This window comes from Kryptolebias marmoratus, linkage group LG1, assembly GCF_001649575.2.
Source record: "Kryptolebias marmoratus isolate JLee-2015 linkage group LG1, ASM164957v2, whole genome shotgun sequence".
NCBI classification, from domain to species: Eukaryota; Metazoa; Chordata; class Actinopteri; order Cyprinodontiformes; family Rivulidae; genus Kryptolebias; species Kryptolebias marmoratus.
Window position 1 is genome coordinate 33,835,873 of NC_051430.1, and position 6,650 is coordinate 33,842,522.

The 6,650-nt window shown below is 40.8% G+C and overlaps 1 protein-coding gene across 1 annotated transcript in view; it reads left to right on the forward strand.

Moving 5' to 3' along the window:
- The window catches only part of chst11 (carbohydrate (chondroitin 4) sulfotransferase 11), a 23,311-nt gene that overhangs the window by 687 nt on the left and 15,974 nt on the right, over positions 1-6,650 (forward strand). The gene's annotated exons all lie outside the window — the stretch shown is intronic.

Genomic DNA, 6,650 nt, shown 5'->3' on the forward strand with positions numbered 1-6,650 from the left:
ATTAGCGCACATTTTGGCTTCGGTCGCTGCTCCTGCACGCTCCCGGCATTCTGATGTTAACAGGAAGTGACGTCACGTGTCTTCTTCCTGAGTTATTTGGGCTTATTTTGTATTCCACGCTACACAAACCCACAAAGAAGACACTAGACCGCATAAACGGTGGCGAATCACTTTAGAAACAATAAATATTGGGTTAAAGTTGCAGTGTTTGGGTGCATGTGGTCATATTGTTGTGGGAACATGCTGCTGATGTATACAGAATGGTGAGGGTGCAGGACTGTGTCTCATAGATGACGAAAATAGAAGGAAAAAACCTATTTGACGAGCGCTAGGAGTGCATTCACTTACAAGGTTTTCCAAGTTATGATTTTTGCTGATTTTGATTTTTGCTCCACCGTGTAATCGATGAAAATCGATTATTATGAAAGGAATCCACCATGCGGTAATTATTTGGTGTAAAAAGCCTTTGAAAAGTACATTTTTAGGTGAGAAAACGTGGTTATGCAATAAAAAGGAAATGAGATTTTGAAAAATAATAAAACTGAATTGGAACCACATCTATATTGCTAATTTTAGTGCAATAAATGCAATGTTTGCAAACCAAATGATCAAAATAATGGAGCTTATTGTTGTCACATATTGTGCAGGTCATGGAGAGGGTACCAAGGTTGCCATTCGGTGTGATCAGGCTGTAAAAGCCACTTTAAAACATTACAGATATGCATTTTTCAAAGGCTTTAAAAGGAACCGGCAGCTGCTGTGGGGTCGCACAGCTCATCAGTAGTACAATTCAGTTCCCGAGGAGAGGATCGTGACAGGAGGACACTACTGCAGCCGATGCTATCATGGTGATAGATTAGATACTTTCTGTCCCTCTCCTTTTTTGCTCCTCAATGTCCAGCTTCCTGTCTTCTGCAGCTTTAACCCCTCAGCTATTCTTTACTCCCTCAGCTCTGCTTATTCCGCCCAGCGCCGTCTTAAGCTAGAGGCATTTATCACCCCGTCCGTGTAGGAAGCACACCGGGAGCTCTGAGTGGTTTTCTGGATCGCTATGATTAGACTAGGTGCACGCAGATCCAGAGAAGGCAGATTTTTCACGGAGGATTTTTCCACACATTCGTACTCATGTGAAGTCCCATTGATATACTTCTGTGTGCACAGCGGGTGTTCCTGCAGCCTGGGTAAACTGTAGCGGCGCGCAGAAAGTAAGCTGTCTGTCTGAGGACCAGTTTGAATTGTAAGGCTTTGGAGTCCAAACATTTTTGCCATATTTGGGGTAGAATCTTTTTTTTTTTTTAAAAGCACCGGCCGTCTATGGGCTTCAACGAGTGCAGCGATTGGTTTAGAGTTGAATTAAAACCTATTAAAACCCACTGGATCTGTTCAGAACTGGATGAAATTTATGATTTGGATTCGTTCCTTCTCTGTACAGCGGCCTAAGATGATTATTGTTGTGAAATGGAGCAACGTAAATAACCTGAAATAATTATTGGAAGTGCATTGGCTTTAAAACGTCTTTTGAATAGGAAGACATAATACGTGGGAATATATTATAATTAGAATAACAGAAAAATTAACATCTTTTTACTAAAATTCAATTTTTTGCTCAGTGACTGTCATCTAAAAGTGGCAAAACAAAAAATAAAATATAATTTTTATTGTATTATTTAATATTCCTTTAGCATTACAATCATTTGTAACTCTGTCAATTTTATAGATATTAACCAAATATTTGATATTTCAGAAAATAAGCTACTTTTGCATCTGGAGGAAGTAGTTCCTGCTCAACTCCTCTTCTTGCTATTGTACATTTTCCTATTAAGTATTTGGAGTCTATGTTAGCAAAACATTTCATGAACCACTGGGCAGCTTTTAATGAAACTTTCAAGAAATATTCATTGGTTGTAGATCTACAACTGATTAACTTTTGGAGCTAAATGCGGGACGGTTGGCAAGTATGCAACTTTAGAAAATGCACAAATACATATTTCAGTCAACTTTACAGCTATTGAACTAAAATCTGATGTGAATTTGCTTTAAGAAATGTCACTTTTCTAAATCTGCTTTCCATCTTTTTGGCTTTGTAAAAACAGATCCTGACACGTCTGTCCATTGTCCTGCAACCTTACTGTCTTTAGTCAGGTGGACGGGTCACAAGCGCAAATGTGTTCAAACATCACCCCTGTCCGCTGGCATGGCAAGCAAAACTCAATACTAGGCTCAAGGTCTGGTATTTTTTGCATATTTTTAGCATTTTATTCAGATAAATCAGTTTGGGATTCTGAAAGGCTTTGTGAGGGCCAAAGAAATGTTAAAAAGGGGCACGTCTGGCCTATGGGCTGCTTGTTGAATAGGCCTGGATCAGGATGTTGTTCCATTCTTCTCTGATTTAGGATTCTACCATTTAAATTCCCAAACACAAGGCAACGATATACATACCAAGAGGGATAAACACTTTTGCAAGGCTCTGTTTATCGATAACTGATTACCTTTTAGAGTCAATCTTATTTATGATGATCGGGCCAGCTGATCTGCCTTAGTCAACACAAAAATGGTTCTGAATTTTAGAGATATTGAGCTAAAATTGAATGTGGAAGTTGCTGAGAGTCATTCATAACACATGGTCCAATTGTTAACATATCGCATGACATCTTGCAACACAAACATTTATTTTATTTAGACCAAAATGGCTTTAACTCAAGATGATCTTAGTTTAAAACTGGCACGAAAGGCGGAGGGCGACAGGCATTCCTTTAACTTCAGGATGTTTTCCATTTAGTCGATACAAATTCGTTTATTAAGAATAAAAGACACAACTTTGATGAAATTTAAAGTCAGCCGGTGGTTTCAGGGCTTAGCTTCCTCATCCTAAATCCCCGAGGCGGGGAGCAACAAGGTGCCTTTGCGGCTTTGTCTTCTTTGTGACTTTAAACATTGTATTTAAGAATACATTAAGGCGAAGATAAAGTCTGGATCCTCGGGGCCAACTCTTGTTTTATTAATAAGGTTTTAAATCACATGCGGAACGTAATGTTAAGTAAGTGACTTTACGTGGCCACACACAGTGAGACTCTCAAAGCACAACTTAGCATATGTTCTTGGACAATGACAACATAAAGACACCTATTATAGAGAACTGACAAATACAGCCCCAAAAATAATTGGACACAAGTAGCTTGATTAAGAAAAGATAAACTGCTCTGGCAAGGCTTTCTCTACTTTTATAATCAGCTGAGACCTGGCCTTTTTCGAAGGAATGCAAATCAGTCTTTTGTGTTTATTGTTATCCTTGTATTTTCCCGTCATTTCTCCATCGATTCTCTGCTCCTCGGCTCCTGGCCCGCCCGCTCGCACCTGTTCCCCGTTATCATCCGGGCCAGGTGTTTTCTCCCTCCATTCGCAGGTGGTCTGGCATTGTTTGACTCCTCTTCGTCTTCCTTGTGACTTTGTCTTCTTGTGCGATTTTTGCTGCCATGCCAGCTTTCTGTTTTTGTGTTCTTGTTTAATTAAATGCAGAATCATTTCCTCGAGCCTCCTTGTATCAGCCTGCATTCTATCTGTCCTCATGCTACTGTGACAGCTGCTTTTCATGCCAGTGTTACAGACTAAGATCCTCTTTTCATGAGAAATAATGGGATTTAACTACCTTAGGAAGATCATTTTGCAAAATCTCATGCTGTATTGCACTATTTGTTTTGTTTTTGTAAACTATGTTAACAAAAATACATTTTTTAATGTCTTGGTAGAACCTACAAACAATTTTTAGTGGTTCTGTTGCTTAAACCTAACCAGGTCATGATTAAAAATTGTTGTCATAAAGTATAATTGGAGGAATTTTATCTTCAGCGAAAATACGTTGTGATTGCTGAGAAAATGAATGATTTAGCTAACATTTGCTAAAGCTAAAACTGAGTTTTTAAAGCTAAAAGAAGCAGAACACAAGCTAAAAGTATCAAAAAGCTAACAAGAGGTGAAAGTAGCAAAAGGCTAACAAAAACTAAAAGTAGTTGAAGGCTAGCTAAAAGTATTGAAAGGATAGCTAAATACAGTAAAAGGTTGGCTAAAAGCTAAAGTAGCAAAAGGCTAGCTGAATGCTAAAAGTAGTAAAAGGGTGGCTAACAGGGAAAAAGTTAGGTAAAAGCTACAAGTAGCATAAGAAGATGAACAACTTTTTTTTTTACAAATAAAAAGTTGCCATGCATCATCATCCATCTTCCCTCTGTAATAAATATGTCTTTTCTCGTTTAATCCCACGATTAAACAACCATTTTTATTTTGGTTTCAACTAGTCTTTTAAGACCGAGCTCCTCAGTTGATGAATGAGTCTCTTCTTCTCTCATTTATCTTACAAAGTCGCATTTTTACTTCCCCGCCTCATGTAGTTATACGTTAGAGCGGCGTGGTTTTCGGGCCAAGCTTTTAGTTAACTTTAATAGCGTTGTGCAGATGGAAACTTTTAGTGCTTCATAAATAAATGTAATCAGCGAAGAGCGGAATGTGTCTGTGTTTGTCTGTGCCAGGAGATAATACCTGTCTGGATACACCCACGGCAGATATCCTGCTCACCCTACAATCCTATAAATACAGCGTCTGCATGGGTGCGTGCGTATTCTTGTGATCCTCTTCCTGCCCTCTCTGGAACCCTGACACCCTGGGCCAGAATATTAAAAAAAAACACAATTGCAGAGACCGGCACAAACTGGAAAATAGAAATTTTCGCCCACAGCAAGGCCGCCTAAGCAGCTGTCTGAGAGTTGCCCTGCCGTTAAACCATCGGAGCAGAGAATACACAGAAGGTGAGGGTTTGTTCATGCAGGAAGCTGGATAAGTCACTCAGGGTTTAAAGACAAAGGGATTTAGATGAAGAGCCTTTTATGCCTTTTTTTGTTTCCCTCTCTGGAGGCTGCATACAAGCTGGGCTAAAGAAAAGCTTTGAGAGGCGAGAGACAAAGGATTTAAAAAGATGAGGACTGTGTTTTTCTCTGTTGAAAAAAAAAGGTACTGCAGTACAAAAGGACATGGAGAACATAGATAAATAACATTTTGTTTTTGTTTTTGACAGGATACAAGGAAAACTCCTTTGTGATTTTACAAGTGTGCTTGAAATTATACATTAATTACTGGAACTACCCTCAACACGTGCAACATAAGCACCATTTAAATGCTGCTGCTTAGGCCTCCTTCACAAAAGATAACAAACCAGGTACACTAAAAATCAGCCACAATGTTGATGGTCTTTGCAGAGTCTTTGCTAGGTCTTCAGGTCCGTGTAAAGAACAGAGTGTGCACCCCACTACAAATGGCAGTGGTGGCGGAGGGCTTTAAGACGTTGTGCACTACCATGGCTCATGCCTAGGCTTTGACCCCATCGTGCCCGCACTGCACTGGCACCACTCCAAGCAAGTTATTGCAACGATCTCGGCAGTCCTTCATTCTTCATTCAGATCTGAAGCAAAAACTTCAACCTGGAGAGACTCTCACGGTGTTTTATTGGCTGGAGGTCTTTGGCGCTCGGGCCCCGGCAGAAGACGAGTTTGCAGAGAACTGCTGAGAGGTTGAATGATCGACGTAGGGTGAGAGTTTAGGGTAGTCTTCCCCCGGGACCCGGACCTGGTGGTGGCATGGAGGACAAGAAAGGGGAGTCCAGAGGAGCTTGAGGAAGCGAGGGTGGAGATGGGGGAGGCGGCGGGATGAAACTTGGCTAGCGAGCAGGAGGAGCCGAGAACGGGGAGCATTATATCCCGAATCTGGATGCTGATTGGCTTCTGCGACGAGTGATGCTGGACAGCTGCGGTGAGTCTGGCAAGTTGAAATTACGGCGAGCCTTCACTTGTTCTCATTATGATGAGGCTTGCTGGACAGAAGGGTCGAAGAGTTGATATGGTTAATGTTCTGCACAGACAACCATAAACAGACCTTGCTTCTCCTGGCAATGGGACTAGAGATGGAAATGATTCATCTGGCTATAATCCCATGTATTAAATTTATTTGTATAGCACATTTCAGCAACGGGACAACTCAAAGTGCTTAATATGTGCCGTCCCATTTTTTTACAAATAGAAATACAGAAAGGAGGGTGGCGAGGACACAGAAATTAGAATCTGGCAGGATGGTGGAAAATTTGGAAAACCTTCCGAGTAAAAGGGATCAAATCGCTGCTGTGCTCGTAGTACTCACAGATGAAGTTATTCTCTGCTATTTTTATACTACAATGTGTACACCACTGTGTCAGGGCAAAGTTCATTTTAACTTTTGTCCAATGCTGCGACACAAAAGCAGCTTATTGGCAAACGTTTGAAATTGATTGTCAGCACAGTAAGGCATTTCTATGTAATTAAGAGTGAAAAAGATGATTAGATCCAGTCTAATTTATGGTCTCCTGATAACGTACCTCTTCAAAATCAGGAGAACAGTGATTTAACTGAGAAGCTTTTCTTTTTCTCATCCAATTTTTGTTCCTTCAGGCAGTGGAGCACAGCAGGCGAGGAGAAAACGAGCAAAAGCCTCACAAGAGGACAGAAACGCTTTGATGGCTCTGAGGGAAAGTTCAGGCAGTTTGTCATTATCTTGTCTGTTTTACTATAATTATACCTCCTGTCTTCTCTTAGAGATGCACTGGCGCATGCACCCCATCCCCCCCCCACCCCCCC